At 38.8% G+C, this 17,132-nt stretch overlaps 1 long non-coding RNA gene across 1 annotated transcript in view; it reads right to left on the minus strand.

Moving 5' to 3' along the window:
• Positions 1-5,291: 5,291 nt before the first annotated feature.
• The window catches only part of LOC119784634, a 34,780-nt gene continuing 22,939 nt past the window's right edge, over positions 5,292-17,132 (minus strand). Inside the window, exons 2-3 of the long non-coding RNA XR_005280951.1 lie at positions 8,965-9,109; positions 5,292-5,446 (exon numbers count right to left, since the gene is read on the minus strand). This is a non-coding gene — a long non-coding RNA (uncharacterized LOC119784634). The remainder of the gene's footprint in view (positions 5,447-8,964; positions 9,110-17,132) is intronic.

The following is a 17,132-nucleotide window of genomic DNA, read 5'->3' on the forward strand; positions in this document are numbered from 1 at the left end:
TCTTGTTACTCCTCAGAAGGTCTATTGATTTAACTCTTGCCACAATCTATAACACTATTGTCTTGCCTTAAGTGTCTCATCTGTACAATACACTGGCAGGAGTCTATACATCAAAAACTCCGCCTGCTTAAGGATATTGGTATTCTGAAACATGCTGGGAATACTTTTTTTTTCACAGTGACTTTCCCATTTTTTTTTTTTACACTCAACCTTACTTTTTTTTAAAGCGGAGATGCTCGGAGCTAAGCATAACGTTGGCTGGAACAGGTTTTCTTTAACTTGTGTTTATGAATTCAATATTTTCTTTTGCAGTATCATAAAGCCGATAAGTATTGCATAAGTTTACTTCGCTTTTTTCCCTTTGAGACATAGATGAAATACTCATTCTGGTTGAGTCATTTTGCAAGAACGTCAGGACGAAAATGACAGCCTTTAGTTAAAATGTGCTTATTTGAATGCAGCAGCTTTACAGATATGTTTACTTCAAGGATGAAGTAAGGTCCCTAAAAAGCCTTTGAGTTGTATGCCAGATCTTTTTTGAATCAAACTTCAATATTCTGTTTCTTCCTGCATTCTTTGCATTGTGTTATAGTATGAGTAGACCTTTTCATCCCTTCTGTCAACCTAAAGGCAACAAATAACCATAGTAGACTGATAGAAAAAGGCAATCGCCTTTTCGGTTATGTGGAAAATGATTTCTTGAAAGCAGCCCACACTCTCAGGGATTCAGCTTACATTCTGATTATAGGTTTCAAACGCTATAGGAATCACAACTGTGGTAAATATAACTCTCAATACAGGTATTCAGTTATTCTAAATGCAATATTTAAACACTTTGGCCTGTAGGGCACAAATCTCAAGGTTACCTTTAAAATCTGATAAGACCTTAGAGCTGGTTCCATGTAAGGGGCACCTGATTGCAAAGGGGTTTTGCCCTTTTGTGTGTGTTATTAATTGAAGTCTGAAGACTGTACAAAAAAGCATAACTGAATGACTGAAATCTCAAAAGAATTTTCTTTCATTTGTTCAGTCTTTTGCTGAATATGAGAATTATTGATTATTTGTACTGTAAGTATTTCAATTCTAAACCTCTCCACTGGTGTGCAGTTTTTGTGAGAAAAAAACAACTATTTACCAGTTTGCGGAAACCTACGTTTTTGAAATAGCATTGCTTTATATTACTTGTAGATTGTTACATTTTGTTTTGATATAATTTCTGCTTTTATTCTTCGTGGATTGGAGTTTGTTACCAAAACACCTGATAATCTTTATCCAATCTAGCTTACAAACTCTCTTTACAGTATCTTCAGCTTTCTAGTCAACACCAGGACATTTTGGATTAAAACTGCTTTCATACAACTTCGGGGGGGGATCTATCATTTATGTGTCTCCTTGAACCCCAGTCAGCCTCGGCAGATGGCAGCTCACACTGAGCCTGGTTCTGCTGGAGGTTTCTTCTTGTTAAAGGGAGTTTTTCCTCTCCACTGTCGCTATAAGCATGCTTGTTGTGAGGGATTGCTTTTGAGTCAATTAGTCGATGCTTTCAACTGCTTTTCCTTAGATCGAAAACTAATCTGAATTAATCTGACTGTATAATCAGGTTGAATTGTCTCTATAAAGTGCCTTGAAATTACATGTTGTTAAATGGCGCTATATAAATAAACTGAATTGAAAAATCAGTAACAGCTATTAGAGCTTAACTTACTAATGGCTAAGTGATGAATAAATGCATTCAGTTTCAACTATTTTTTGTGTGGCAGCTTTAGATAAGCAATCTTTTAGCCAATATATTTTAAGGATAAATTGTGAAGCTGGTATAGACTGTTTTGTCAATATATTATTAGATGTTTTTGTTTAACTTGTTTTCTGTTGATAAATCCCTAGCCTAACATTTTCTGTTTACTTATTTATTTATTTATTTATTTTTTATTGTTTTTTTTGTTTCCAGAGTTGTCAGCTGCTAATCTTTAGAGGCCTGTCTAACCATAATATGTCCCTATCAGGTCACTGTCACTGTGAGGGCCTCTGAGACTAGGGAGACCTTAACCATGTAACCGGTGGGAGATACACTATATTGCCAAAAGTATTTGCTCACCCATCCAAATTATTGGAATCAGGTGTTCCAATCACTTCCATGGCCACAGGTGTATAAATTCAAGCACCTAGGCATGCAGACTGTTTTTACAAACATTTGTGAAAGAATGGGTCGCTCTCAGGAGCTCAGTGAATTCCAGCGTGGAACTGTGATAGGATGCCACCTGTGCAACAAATCCAGTCGTGAAATTTCCTCGCTCCTAAATATTCCACAGTCAACTGTCAGCTGTATTATAAGAAAATGGAAGTGTTTGGGAACGACAGCAACTCAGCCACGAAGTGGTAGGCCACGTAAACTGACGGAGCGGGGTCAGCGGATGCTGACGCGCATAGTGCGAAGAGGTCGCCAACTTTCTGCAGAGTCAATCACTACAGACCTCCAAACTTCATGTGGCCTTCAGATTAGCTCAAGAACAGTGCGCAGAGAGCTTCATGGAATGGGTTTCCATGGTCGAGCAGCTGCATCCAAGCCATACATCACCAAGTGCAATGCAAAGCGTCGGATGCGGTGGTGTAAAGCACGCCGCCACTGGACTCTAGAGCAGTGGAGACGCGTTCTCTGGAGTGACGAATCGCGCTTCTCCATCTGGCAATCTGATGGACGGGTCTGGGTTTGGCGGTTGCCAGGAGAACGGTACTTGTCTGACTGCATTGTGCCAAGTGTAAAGTTTGGTGGAGGGGGGATTATGGTGTGAGGTTGTTTTTCAGGAGCTGGGCTTGGCCCCTTAGTTCCAGTGAAAGGAACTCTGAATGCTTCAGCATACCAAGACATTTTGGACAATTCCATGCTCCCAACTTTGTGGGAACAGTTTGGAGCTGGCCCCTTCCTCTTCCAACATGACTGTGCACCAGTGCACAAAGCAAGGTCCATAAAGACATGGATGACAGAGTCTGGTGTGGATGAACTTGACTGGCCTGCACAGAGTCCTGACCTCAACCCGATAGAACACCTTTGGGATGAATTAGAGCGGAGACTGAGAGCCAGGCCTTCTCGTCCAACATCAGTGTGCGACCTCACAAATGCGCTTGTGGAAGAATGGTCAAAAATTCCCATAAACACACTCCTAAACCTTGTGGACAGCCTTCCCAGAAGAGTTGAAGCTGTTCTAGCTGCAAAGGGTGGACCGACGTCATATTGAACCCTATGGATTAGGAACGGGATGTCACTTAAGCTCATATGTGAGTCAAGGCAGGTGAGCAAATACTTTTGGCAATATAGTGTACATGTGCCTCCTCCTTGTTACTGTGGCTGAGCTCAGCAGGATGTGACACAGACCCAGCAGGAATAGGTAGTGATTAGAGCAAGTCTGGGTTATAGAAATGCTGTAGGATCAGGGGTTCTCATTAGGAGTCATTTACACATCATGGTTATTTTTTTCCGATTTTGGTACACAAGAACCAGAAATTATCTTCCTGTGGCAAATTCCTAGAGTTTGTAAACTTGTCTTTCTATCGAGCCTCACCAGGACATATTCACAAATAATTTATTCGGCCTCTGCACTGGTCGTTAATATTTGCTGTGAAAATCAAATTCTGTTGCTGTTTGTGTTGCAGGCATGAATAAAAACATGAGGGTGATTTTTCCAAGGTGGAATAATGTGCCATTGGTGCTATTTCGGCCCCCCCCCCCCCTGGAGCTCTGGTGCTTTAAACCGAGGTTGGTCAGATAGTGAGTGATGGGTTTGCTTGATGGTATTACACGATCACTGCCTAGCTATACTCTTTCTTCATCTTCTTTTTCAAGTCACACTCTCCCACACTGTATCACTCCTGCCTGCTTTTAGTCTGTTCAAAACCTTCAAGTAATAAAAATATTTTAAACCCACAATAGAAGTCTTCAAGCATTCTCACCCACATATACATAAGTCAAATCACTGAAGAAGCAACAAACCTGTTTTTTTAACACAATAGCTGGTCTCAGTTGCATCTTTTAGAACACAGAATATATATGGGAGCAGAACAATGGGTACCAGGTATACTAGATTTATGCTAAATCTTTGACAAACATAAAAATGTATTTGTTTATTTATTTTTTTGTGTGAACAAATATAGTTCTCCATACTGTTGGCTGTTTTATTGAGAAATGAATAAACAGACAAAACCTTCAACCATTTAAATGTGATGGAAATATTATTAAACAATGTTTTCAAAAACTAAAATTCTGTCTTTTTCAGCCAATCCTATAAACGGTGAATCTATCCTGATCCAATTTTATTATATAAGTAGCAATAAAAATCATAGTTATGAAACATAGTGTAAAAACCAACAGTGTTCCAGGAGATGCTGTGCTTTATGTTTACAGACATTATGCATGTTTTGGTAAAAAACGTTAAATTAAAATGTCTAAAAAAAATCAAATAAAAAAAGATTAAAAAAGATAGTTATGACTTTTAACAACTACAAAATGCAGTGACTCTATTTATGACTTTAAATATTTCATTTAAAGTCATGACTACAATAAATTAAAAACTAATGACTGCCAGTTTACCAATCTTGGTCACCTAGACAGTCCCTCACCTGCCCATTCAGCTCTATTTCACCATTTTAGTGGCTCATACATGTGACCCCCACCACCAGCACCATGCATTTATCCAGACAACACTGCAAATGCTTTTCATTTTGCTTCCGGTCTGTCCTGAAAAAAATAAATATATAAATAAAATCCTGGAATTGTTCTAGCTGTAATTGTCTTCCTCATTATCTTTATGTTGGAGGCCTTATGCTGTGTTTACTGCTGAGCTTTTTTCTCCTAGCAAAGCTGCACACTATTGTCGACCTTAGACTGTTCAGCAATTTTTTCTATATTTTTTTCCATTTTGAACACCAGCTGACTAACTGTTTAACAAGTGTAAAAGAGTTTTACAATGGAAAAAATACAAAAATCATTGAGAAGAAGGGAAAAATTAATACAAGCTACAAGCGTCCATAATGCCTAACAACATTGGACCATTTCCTATTTATTTTTGAACAGTTTCTTTTGCATTTCTAGTTGTTGTTGCAGTGTGTAGATACATAATCTACAGCCAGGGAACCACTGGGTTTTCAACAGAACACCCTTGGTTAAAGGCAGATACACACTCACACACAGAGATTGAAAGGATGGAACAACATCAGTGGAAGAGACATTAACTTTCTTTTGTGCTTATTGGGTGCATAAATGTCACACATCACTACATAAAGAAGGAGACAGCATTCTGTCACAATACAAATACCTTTATTACTCCACTGGATCTGAACTCATCAGTATTACAACAGGCAATCCTTTAAAATTAAAGTCTAACAAGAAAAACATATCAAAACGAGATCTTACAAAGATGGAAAGTGTTCATCCATTTCGGTTCATTCTTCATACCTGCAGAGAGACGAAAGTGGGAGAAAAAGAAACAATAAAGATTCATTCAACAATAATGTTAAAGCTGTGACAATTAGAACAGTTCTCGCAATAATAATTTAGATGTATAACATCTTAAAAGTGTGGTTGTTTATTGACAGAAATCAGCTGCTCTGATAACCTCTTGCTCAGACATAATGCCATCAAAAATTTCTGCTATACAAAGTATAAAATGAAAGCTAGATGCGATACGAAACATAAATGTAACCTTAGGAACCAAACAAACACTAAAAGTGCATGTTACGGTTTAATTCTTTGCCCCAATGTTCACTCTTCTCTCCATCCAATTTACTCTTCCTTTCTTTCTGTTTTGCCAGACATCTTTCCCCCATGCTACAAAGCCCAAGTCATGTTCAGAGCTTTTCGACATAAGTGTTTCATGTCACTCCTTTTCTTCTAAAACACACTTGCCTATTCCGTATGTTCCTGGTCTTATAGTTGAGTTTGAGAGTGGATAGGTAACTTTAAAGAGCTATCACTTTTCTCTCTCTGTCATTCCCCTACTTCATACACCATTTGATCTGAAGCCAGATACGGCTTTTAGATGTAAGCGTGGACACACACTCTCGCACACACACATGCACTCGAACACATGTTCCAGCGCTGCAAGAGCGCGTGCACACGCCCCCTGACTGACAGATAAACAATTTTAGGGGATCGCACACTTTCGAGCCTGCAAAAAACATTCCTTTATTTTACAAGGCTTTTATTTTGTGCCATTCCTCTCCGCCAAACATCAAAAGCAAGTAGCAATTCTTTTCACTTCACACAAAAGCACATTACAATCCTGTGCACTGTATCATACCATTTGGAAATACCCCACCCTCGACAACTTGTGGAATAAGTTGAAGGAATAGAGTAGTCAAACAAAAAAGACATAAATACACAACAAATACCACCCACAGCCAATAAAATATGCATGGGAAAGTATGAATGTCTTTACTGTCAGAATTACTAAGTTGATAGGAAAATATAGCAAGCGACTGTCTTCCACAGGTGTGTCTCTGTGTGACTTCCTGATCTGTTTTAGTTGTCTTCTATCTTTGCAGCTTCCTTCCCTGAGTTTTAAGGCAGTGCTGCTCAGTTTTTCAAAGTCAAATCTACAATTCATATAATTAGTTGCTGTGTAGACAAGAAACAATAAAAATGCGTAATTTGGGCAAGCAATAAAAAAGCATGCAATAATTTTCTAAAATGGAAAGCTTTTACAAGAGAAATTACATAGAAAAATTGAATAAAATTATGGGACTCTTGTGAGCTTTAAATATTCAAGAACAAAATGTTCTGGCTGTCAAAATTAATGCACTTAGATTTTAGAGGCACAAAGCCTCTGATATATTAGATCCCAATAACTCTTTCCCTGTACTCCTGCCTTTGTTCACTCTCTCTCTGATCTGTAATTGAAAAAGCATTCAATTTTTATTTTGCTTCGCTATCCAAAGGCTAAATCCAAAACACCAGCCAAGAGGTTAGCCTGGTCACCTGGCACCCACAGGGACTCTCTCCCTCTCCTTCTTTTTCTTTATCATACACACACACACACACCAGTTTTTACTAACACGAACACACACACAAACACAAGCACACATACCTGACTGCTGTGCTTCAATAAACTGTAAATTCCTCCTCTGCACCCACCATACCCAAGATAACCCTTTAAAAGTCACCCGCCTCCACCTTGTAATGCATGAACACACTCACCCAGACATGCACATACATACTTACGCACAGTCGCACACAACAGACAAGTCCGAACACACAAAAAAACAATGTGGCTTAGTGGATGGTATCAAATTTAGTGGCCACGGGGATCTTGCTGGGGTCATAAATCTATATCCAACATGTGAGAAAATCTCTCTATGAATATCTGGAGACGCAGAGGGAGCGAGAGATGGAGAGACAAACAGCGGGATACAGGAGAAGACAGACACAAAGGAAAAGAAGCAGAAAGCAAAGTGAGAGTCTTGTGGAGAGCAGAACCACAGACAAAAACAGCAGGACTAGGACACAATGGCTCGAGGGAGGTAAAGCAAGAAATATACAAACTCATGCAAGATGGTGGGAAAACAGAGTGGGGAAACCGGGTGACATTAAATAGCAGAGGACCATCAGAGTGAAACATGGACTGATAGAAAGAGCAAAAGTCACAAATGGAGTCTGACAGCAATACATACTAGAGAAGGAGGAAGAGAAGAAAGACAGAGCTGGAGACAGACAGAAAGAGGGAGCGATACATGACCCTCTCGCTCTAACAATGGCTCTTCATGTGGTGCCCAGCTTAGCAGGCGGGCTGTTGGAATCTGGAATGTGGAATGTTGGATTTTGGACCTGGACGAGATAGCTAGTCAATGTGTGTAATATCTAGGGCCAAAGTAGTGAGTCCCTGGCACATTATGAAACACAAGTGATTTCTGTGCTGCAAATCAGTCTATAACTTGTTTCAGTAAGAATGTCCAACTAATGCATAAAAATAGATAAAGAATTAGGATGCGTAGAGTTTCATCCTTCAATAATCTGTAGAAATTAACAATTAATAAGGTTCTTCCCAAGTCCAAAGCAAAATTAAAGTATCAAATCCACTCGTTTCATTTCCACTTTCATGTATTAGACTATTAAAAGGCAGGATACATCCAGGTCATCAAACAGGAAGGAAGCACACCTTACTCTAAATCTACCGCTATAGTTCAAAGTGAAATAAATTCTAAACTTAAGGTAAAGTAAAGTTGATATAAAATATTTAAACATACTAGAATAATATTCCCAATACACCATCTATTTTCAGTTAGATGTCTGATCGATTTGACACAATAATTCAAGGAAGTAGTGAATTTATTAAGTGTTTATTTTATTTTTTGTGTTAAAGACAAATAAACAATACTTGCTAATTAACGTGTTAGAGTAGAAGCATAAATGCTAAATTGTGTTTTTTATTTATTTTTTACAACTGTACAGCAAATGTATCCTGTTCACAAATAAGGCATTCATCACTACATCAATTATCATATATAATATAGCTGAATCAAGAACTATTCAAAACACGGGAAAGGCAAAAAAGTGAAATAAAAAATATTATATTTTACTTATTGGATCTTTCTCATTAATGGGTTAGTAAGGTAAGCTTTGAACTAAGAAGAAGCAGAATGAAAAATTATTTATAAATCACAAATAGTGGAAAGACAATAACAAAACAGATACAAATATAAGATTAGCATTAAACATTCCTATTTTTTTATACTTTCTTTTAAAAGGTGTATTTGCAAAGAGGAATTTTTTTAAACCTCCATATTTATGTTGCTAGGAGGACTACAAAATAATAAATTTTCCATAATTTCTTAATAGTAATAATTTCCATAATTTCTTAATAGCAATTTCAGATCCTATAAGTAAAAAGCTCTAAAAGATTCCTTGTTACACAGAAATATTCATGTTTATGCAAAAATATAGCCACTCTTTCGATTTAAGATGAATCCAACACTCACACACACATATGTACTGCTGCCGCTAACACAGGAGACAGTTGTTGTCGGCCGCCCCGATGACTGTCATGGCTGTCAGGCCAAATCCCACGAATTTTGGCTTTTCCAGATGTAAGAGATTTCTAAGCTGCCTCCAATGGCCTACGGCCTGTAGTGTGAAAACAGAGAAGAGGGGGAAATAGAGAGAGAGAGAAATTTGGATTCATGCAGTGCCATATGAAAGTTCTTCCTTCTTTCTCTATTCCACTTAATGATTATTTACGGCACCAGAAAAGAAAGCTGTCATCACGGTACATTTTCTTTGAATAGAGGTTTATTGTATGCGTCAGACATTTAAAGTTATTAATGGATGCGTGGTTTGCATTTGCAAGAAAAAGATAATCCGGTTTTTATATTCCATATTCAATATGGGTTTCTTTTGTGTCTTTTTCCAGAAAAAAAATATTTTTCTTTCTTTTAATACTGTTTTTTTTTTTTTTAAGAAAGCAATCCTACATCCTCTATTTGTCTGAATGACTATCACATGAAGTAGAGATTTAGCACCCTCAGCTACCATTTGCTTCCGAAGTTCACACAGTGGTAGTTCAGTTTGACCAGTGCATCAGTTTAATTTCCCTACAAGCGTGTCAACACTTAAAATTCAGTCGCCATAATTCCTTTCATTCTTTTTAGTTTGCTCTCACTTTTTCTCTCATTAGTACTTCGTAACCAGACAGTTTATTTGAAATTATGAAAGCATTACACTCTCTGATGTAGCAGTTTAAAAATCAATAGCCGAAACCCTAGCTGCCTCACTTAAGCCCTCTCCTATGGCAAAGGGGATGTCTCTTTCTCCCTCTCTCTTAAATGGTAATTTCATTTGCAGTCACTAAGACCTCACCGATAATTACCAATGCCCTAAGAGAAAGGCAAGTAAAAGAAAGAGACGAGGGATGCGAGACAGGAGAGGGGAAGAATGAGAGATGGGTTAAGAAAGCAGAGTGAATGCCAGTCATTAGAAAAGCTTTTTTCTTTTGGTGCTTTGATCAGAGTTAAGGGCGCACTGCGTTCACTCATTTGCTCCCTGACACTTACCTGTGCAAAAAAAAAAAAAAAAAAGGATGGGGCAGGAAAGGGGAAGGAGGAGTGGGATGATGGTGGTGAATGAGGAAAAGCCAAAGGAAAAAAAGACCCTTAAATCTTAAATAGTAGTTCTTAATTTCAACCCTGAGTCGCTCTGTTCTTGGGTTACGCCAGGGCCGTCGGTTTTCAGAGAGCTTCACTGTCTATTTTTTCCCCCTTCTTCATCTTTCAAATGAACTAATCAGAAAAGGGAAAATGAAGTGTCCTGCAGGATCCATTTGTCTGCAAGCATATGGCAATGATTGATAGGCACAACTTTGACTTTCTGGGGTCATCCTCTCTGCACACATCTGGGAGCACTGCTGTAATTCTCTTTAATTTTTGACCTGGTCTCTTCCTTCTGTCTGCTTTTCCCCTCGCCTCAACAAACTTCAATTTTATCCTGATCAAAAAAACCTGACTCCTCTTAGATTGTCCCTCGGTCCACCAAAAACACCACCCCCACCACCCTTTTCAAAGACTGGCATAAACATCCATTTTAACAACAATATAAGCACAACAGTGGTTACCACATGTTATTATTGACTTTCGCAGCAAAGGGCTGTTTTTTTTTTCTTCCTCTTGTGTTTGTTTTACATTTCAAATGACTATGTTTGGGAAGAATAGTAAAGACCTGACGTTATTATATGTATATTGCCTTTGCTCTTCCTCATGAGAAAAAATTATTAATATAATGCTTTGAATAGAATTTTGAACCATAATCTTTTGCAAAAAGCAGAAATATTCATGCTGTTTTACAATTGAAAGTAATGCAAACACAGCTATCGTCCTTTTTTATGCTCTTTATATGCCTTGCAATTACTTAAATGTAGCACAAACAAATCAAAATTAAAAGGAAATTATCAGTCAAAAAATAGTCAATTTTAGCCGGCCGCTTCTTGATTAAGTGTGAAGGACGAACGAAGACATACAGCTGTCTCAAATCCCTCCGACAGCAACTGGACCTTGTTAGCTGTAGCAAAGAAATCAACCCCGACTCATGGTTTACAATAACACTGAGGAACTTCAACCACTAAATGCTTTTGGGAAACCCAGCCGTCCTCCCGCTGCCATGTGATGATCCCACCTCTGAAATATTCAGCACCATTAACATTCCGATGGGTATCATCCCCTTTCAGACACAATTCGCTTTGCTAGTCAGACCTGTGGGCCAAGGCAGGGAGAGGCCTGGAGCAGATGTTATCTGTCCTCATTCCGTACAAAGACCTTTCCTGCTCCATACAGGCACTGTAAATACCACAGTTTGGTGTAAAAGAAACAGTACAATCACAGGTGGCACAATAATATATAATTCAGTCATAACGATAATGGAACACAGAATTAGAGGTTTATTTTATTCTTTTTTAAAGAAACTCTGTAAAGAAATCAGATTATTGTATAGATTGATCCAAAGACTAATCAGCAAATACTTATTCAATCCGAGTTGGTTAATCTGTCAACAAAGAGGCAAATCAAAGATCTTAACAGAACCATGCGATTTGATGCAATTTACTGCAATAAAAATGATTCCACACTATACTTTAGAACACTGATTACCAAAAATGGGGTCGTTATTTCAATTGGGGTCCCTTTAATAACATCTATGGGGTATTGAGATCCACAGAAATGAATTTAAACTATAAGCATTCATGTGTAAGTGCTTGAACACATAAAAGCATCCCTTGGAAATGGACAAAACCAACTATGTTTGTTGTTAAAGCCATTATTGATATTACTACACTTATGACTAATTTATTTTGTAAAAATGTTGACCCAACCAAATATTTGAGTCATGTGTTAACCCTGGTACCATTGTCTGGGTCAAATGCTGAAACCTTTGGGAACGTCTGTATTTTTTTTAAATTGAACTTTATTAATCTCATACTGGGGAAATTCACCTCTGAATTTGACCCATCCTCTTCAGTGGGATGCCAATGTGCAACACCATGGTTGCAGTGTCGGGTTAGGGGTGTTGCTCAAGGTCCCAGAGTGGCAGTCTGTGAGAGTAGGGCTTGAACTCAGAACCCCTGGGGGGCAACAGCAATGCCCTAACCATTAGGCCATCAATCCCCAAAGATATCATAGAAAAGCTTTGCAACTGACTGATATTTGTCACTGTACACAATGTTCTTGGATTTTTTGCATAAACACCTGTTTATGCAAATATATTCTTCTAGTCTTTAAGTCTCAAAGCATCTTAGCCAGTAAGCTGAAAAATTAAGACTCAAAATGTATATTAGGCTTCTATGTAACTACTCATAAACTAGGAAATGTAGGTTTTACTAAGGTCCACATGATGCAATCCTAGTTTCTTAGAAGAAAAATAAATCTGACTTATCTTACCCGTAGTGCTAATCTTTAAAAAAGAAACAAAAAAATCTTTAATTGTAATAACCTTGTTATAAATCTAAATGTTACACATAGAAATGCAATAGTCTGTATTGTATTTAACAGTTAATTCACAGGATCAGAATGAAATAAAAACTGCACGACTGATGAGATATTAAACATGTCAGGCCTGATTTTCAAGGATCCCAAATAAGGAGCACTAAGTTGCAAAAAAAAAAAAAAAAAAAAGAGTTGTAAAAAAATAAGCGAGCATGTTGCAGGTGAACTGAAAGAACTTCTTACACTGATGGTGGTCAGAGTGCCTGATGGCGCCAGTATACGGCAGCCTCGCTTTTGTCAGTGAGCCCCAGGGCAGCTGTGGCTACAATGTAGCTTTCCACCATCAGTGTATGAGTGTGTGTGTGAATGGGTGAATGACTGAATTTAGTGTAAAGTGCTTTGGTCAATTCTCCTGACTTGAAAAAGCACTATATAATTACAGGCCATTTACCATTTACCATGATAAGACAAACCAGTTAGGATCTGCCCTATTAAATTGAAACGTAGCATGTGTTCCTGCCAGTTTGAAAGGGTCATAAAAGAAATATTAAGTTTTAAGTTATGGAGTTAGAGGTAAAAATTATAATAGTAATTAAATCTGCTCAATTATCTTATATGCTCATTGACTTACAGCTAGAATAAAAGCCACATAAGAAGCACAAAATGGTGCCATATTTCGTCAATCTTGAGATCCCTCTTTTACTTTATCCAGGACTGGGTTGCAGGGGCAGTAGTCTCAGCAGAGACTCTCAGACTTTCCTTTCTTTAAACACCTCCTCCAATGCTGCTGGGGCAAGCCCAAGTCATTCCCAGGCCAGCCGAGAGACATAGTCCCTGCTGGGTCGTCTCTGGGGTCTACTCTTGGTAGGACATGCCTGGAACACCTCCCAAGGGAGCGGTCAGCCGACATTCAAAAAAGAAGCTTGAGCCACCTCAGTTCTCGATTTGGAGGAGAAACAGCTCTACTCCAAGCCTCTCCCTGGTGAGCTCCTTACCTTATCTCTGGGGGAGTGCCTAGCCAACCTGTGGAGAAAGCTCATTTTAGCTGTTTATATCAGGGATTATCTTCTTTTGGTTATAATTCAGATTTCATGACAATGGTTCTAATCTTGTTTTGGTCCATTTCTGTGCTTTGTCTAGATTTTATGGAAAGACATATTTTTTCTTGAAGGAAATTATTAATTACTACGATGTTTAATGCTAAATTAAACCGTAAAAACAAAACTAAAAGGCTAACTAAATTGGTAAATAAATACAAGCAAAAACCCTTGACAACTTACAAAATGTGCCTGTTTTGAATCACTCTTAATTTATTTTGGCCTCTCATGTTATTTCTCTTGAATTCAGAGGTATAAACATCTATCCATCCATTTTCTGTCATGCTTAATGCCAGTTGTGGTTGCAAGGGATGTTGGTGCCTACACCCTGGACAGGTCGCCAGTCCATTGCCGAGGTATAAACATACACTGTTTTAAATGAGAGGCAGGTTTTCCCTCTACTTGTTGGACCTTATGTCAGACAGTTTCTGTTTTAGGACAGCTACGATAACTGAAATAACTAAGACTAAAAAAATCAAACAATTTAGGTACCCATTTTTAAGCCTACTACAATAAGGTGATTTAATAGTTGGCCCATTCCCTTTCACAGAATTGGTTTACCTGTGATGGGTAGGTAGGTCTCCTTCTCTTTAACTGTGCTTAAATTTTTTCCATGCAACTGTGATCAGTTTTATGCGATTGCCAACTCAAATTAGTAAAATATTCTGACAAAATCGTGTGAATCTAGCAAAAAATCACTATCTTGATGCTTATTTAGGATATCTCATACGTGTCAAGTTTTGGATTTCAAAACTCAGAAAATTTTACAAAATCCGCTTTAAACCATCCGATTTTCCGATTCTCCAGCATCCGTTAAATTTTAAGGCATTTGCACAAGACATCTAAAATAAACACTTGTCCATCAATTACAAACTACACTGTTAAATAAATAGAAGGAACAATCAAATAACACACCCTAGATCTGAATTAATTATTGAATTATTATTGAATACTTTGTGCTCTTCAAAGTTGAATGTTCTGACAACAAAACCACTCAAAATCCCCAAAGGAAATCAGATTTTTTAACCAATGGAGGCCTGGATTTAGAGTCACACACACGATTAAAGTGGAAAACACACTACAGGCTGATCCAACTTTGATGTAATGCTCATAAAACAGGTAAAAATCAAGTATTGTGTGTGGCCTCCACATGCCTGTATGACCTCCCTACAATGTCCGGGCATGGTCCTGATGAGGTGGAGGATGATCTCCTGAAGATCTCCTCCCAGACTTGAACTAAAGCATTCGCCAACTCCAGGTCAGTCTGTAGTGTAATGTGACATTGGTAGATGGATAGATAGACATGATGTCCCAGATGTGCCCAATGGGATTCAGGTCTGGGGAACGGGCTGGGCCAGTCCATAGCTACAAAGCCTTCCTCTTGTAGGAACTGCTGACAAACTCTAGCAACATGAGTTGCACCATTGTCATTCATTTTGGAGGGACCAGGGCCAACTGCACCAGTATATGGTCTCTGCCGGTCTAATGGAACTCTTTTCGGTAACTAATGGCAGTCATGCTACCAATGGCAGGCTCATGGAGGGCTGTACGGTACTCCAAAGAAATGCATCCCCACACTTTTATTGACCCACTGCCAAATCGGTCATGCTGAAGGATATTACAGGCAGCATATGTGTGCGTGAATGGGTGAATGACTAAATGTAGTGTAAAGCGCTTTGGTCAAGTCTTCTGACGTGAAAAAGTGCTATATAAGTACAGGCCATTACCAGTGTGAATCTGCTTTTCATCTGTAAAAGCAGACTGGGAAGAGCACAGGGAACCAGAGGTCAATTTGCAAATCCTACTTTTCTCTGGTAAATTCCAGGCATCATGCACGGTGTTGGCCTGTGAGCACAACCCCCATCTATGGACGTTGGGTCCTAGTACTATCTTCATTGAGTCGGTCTTTAACTGTTTGTGCAGACACTGTGAAAGTGTCACTTTCACAGTGTCTTCACAAACGGAGGTCATTTCGCAGGGCTCTGGAAGTAGTCCTCCTGTTCCTCCTTGCACAAAGGCAGAGGTAGTGGTCCTGCTGCTGGGTTGTTTCCCTCCAACGACCTCCTTCATGTCTCCTGGTGTACTGGCCTTTCTCCTGGTAGTACCTCGAGCCTCTGGACACTATGCTAACAGACACAGCAAACCTTCTTGCCACAGCAGCACTACCTGAGCCACTTTTGTGGGTTGTAGAGTCCATCTTATGCCTCCACGAGAAAAAAAAATAGAAAACATCTTGGCAACTGACCTGAGCTATTAGTTAACTATTAGTGTGCCATGTAGCGATTTCCTGTGACTTTGGAGACAGATAATGGCAATTTTTTTACCTATAAGTTTGCAAATCTGAAGGGAAATGTATCAACAAATAACTTTAATCTTTTCACTTTAACAGATTTAGCTTTAAATTGTGGTAGCAATTGCTAATGATGTAATAATGTGGTAAAATTGTTTTGCCAATCACAGTGTGTCCTCTTACAAACATGCAACCGTTTTACCCATCAAGCCCCTCAGCTGAGCTGCCGAGAATTAGCTAGCTGAGTGCGTTCGTTAATCACCTGTGATCATGTGAGAGACAAGCTACACTTTGAGCTCAATTAGCCAGGCATTTAGGCGTCTCAATTAGTGACATTCGATCCTAGGCTCTTGCTGATGAACCACTTAGAAGCAGACGTATGGATTAGCAGCCTGTAAAGCTCTCTGTTCTCAGATGTAACTAACAGGTCAGGAATTAGTGTTCTTAACTGAGATTTACAAATGAAGACAGCCGTATTGACTCTCACAGAAAGTCTTTACAATTCCTCTTTGCTTTATCCAAATACTCTGCACTTTTTTTTTCTTTTCTTGTTATCTCATGTCATGCATTTATCTTCCTATCTGCAGAGATAAGCTTCTGTTTGATTTTTGCTTTGCTTCTCTGGTAAGACTTTATGCACAGTGTCTCACAATTTAGCGTTTTTGTTGTCATGGGTCCAATGCTGTCCTCGTCATCTGTGCAACATGCTCTGTGGTTCATGGGAGCCTCATAAATGTCATGTACTGACAAAACCACTCTGGAGAGCAGGAAGTCCTTGCCAAAAAAAAAGATAGATAGAGCGCCACTGGTGTTGAGGATGCCATGCTGCATTAAATCATTTTTGCACCATGCATAGCCAACAAATAAAATGACAGCCCTTGTGTTTTCACAAGCAGCTGTTCATGCTGTTATCACAAACACATATACACAAATGTTACAGATGTTCCGAGGACTCAGTTTTCTTTGTTTGCTTCTTTACTCCTTTCCTGTCCATTAAAGAAATATTGTTCAGTGAGCAGTCTTAGAATTCCAGCCGCTGTAGGTGTGTCATTTCTTTTTTTTGTTTGGCACGCTTTATCCTCCCCAGGTCATTGTCACGAGTTCGGGCCTTCTGAGCAGGAAGGCTTTACACAGGAGAGACAGCTCTTGTCTGTTAGATTAGCATGTCTTGAGCATCACATGCCTGGCCTGCACACATCAATTTTTGTCTGGAGGTGAATGTCGAGGTTCATTAGAAAATCCCGAGATTCAAGAAATTTGGTCAAAAGGTAGACAAAAGCATTTGTGATCCATGA

This window comes from Cyprinodon tularosa, unplaced genomic scaffold, assembly GCF_016077235.1.
Source record: "Cyprinodon tularosa strain WSP-4 unplaced genomic scaffold, ASM1607723v1 ctg23, whole genome shotgun sequence".
Taxonomy (NCBI): Eukaryota; Metazoa; Chordata; class Actinopteri; order Cyprinodontiformes; family Cyprinodontidae; genus Cyprinodon; species Cyprinodon tularosa.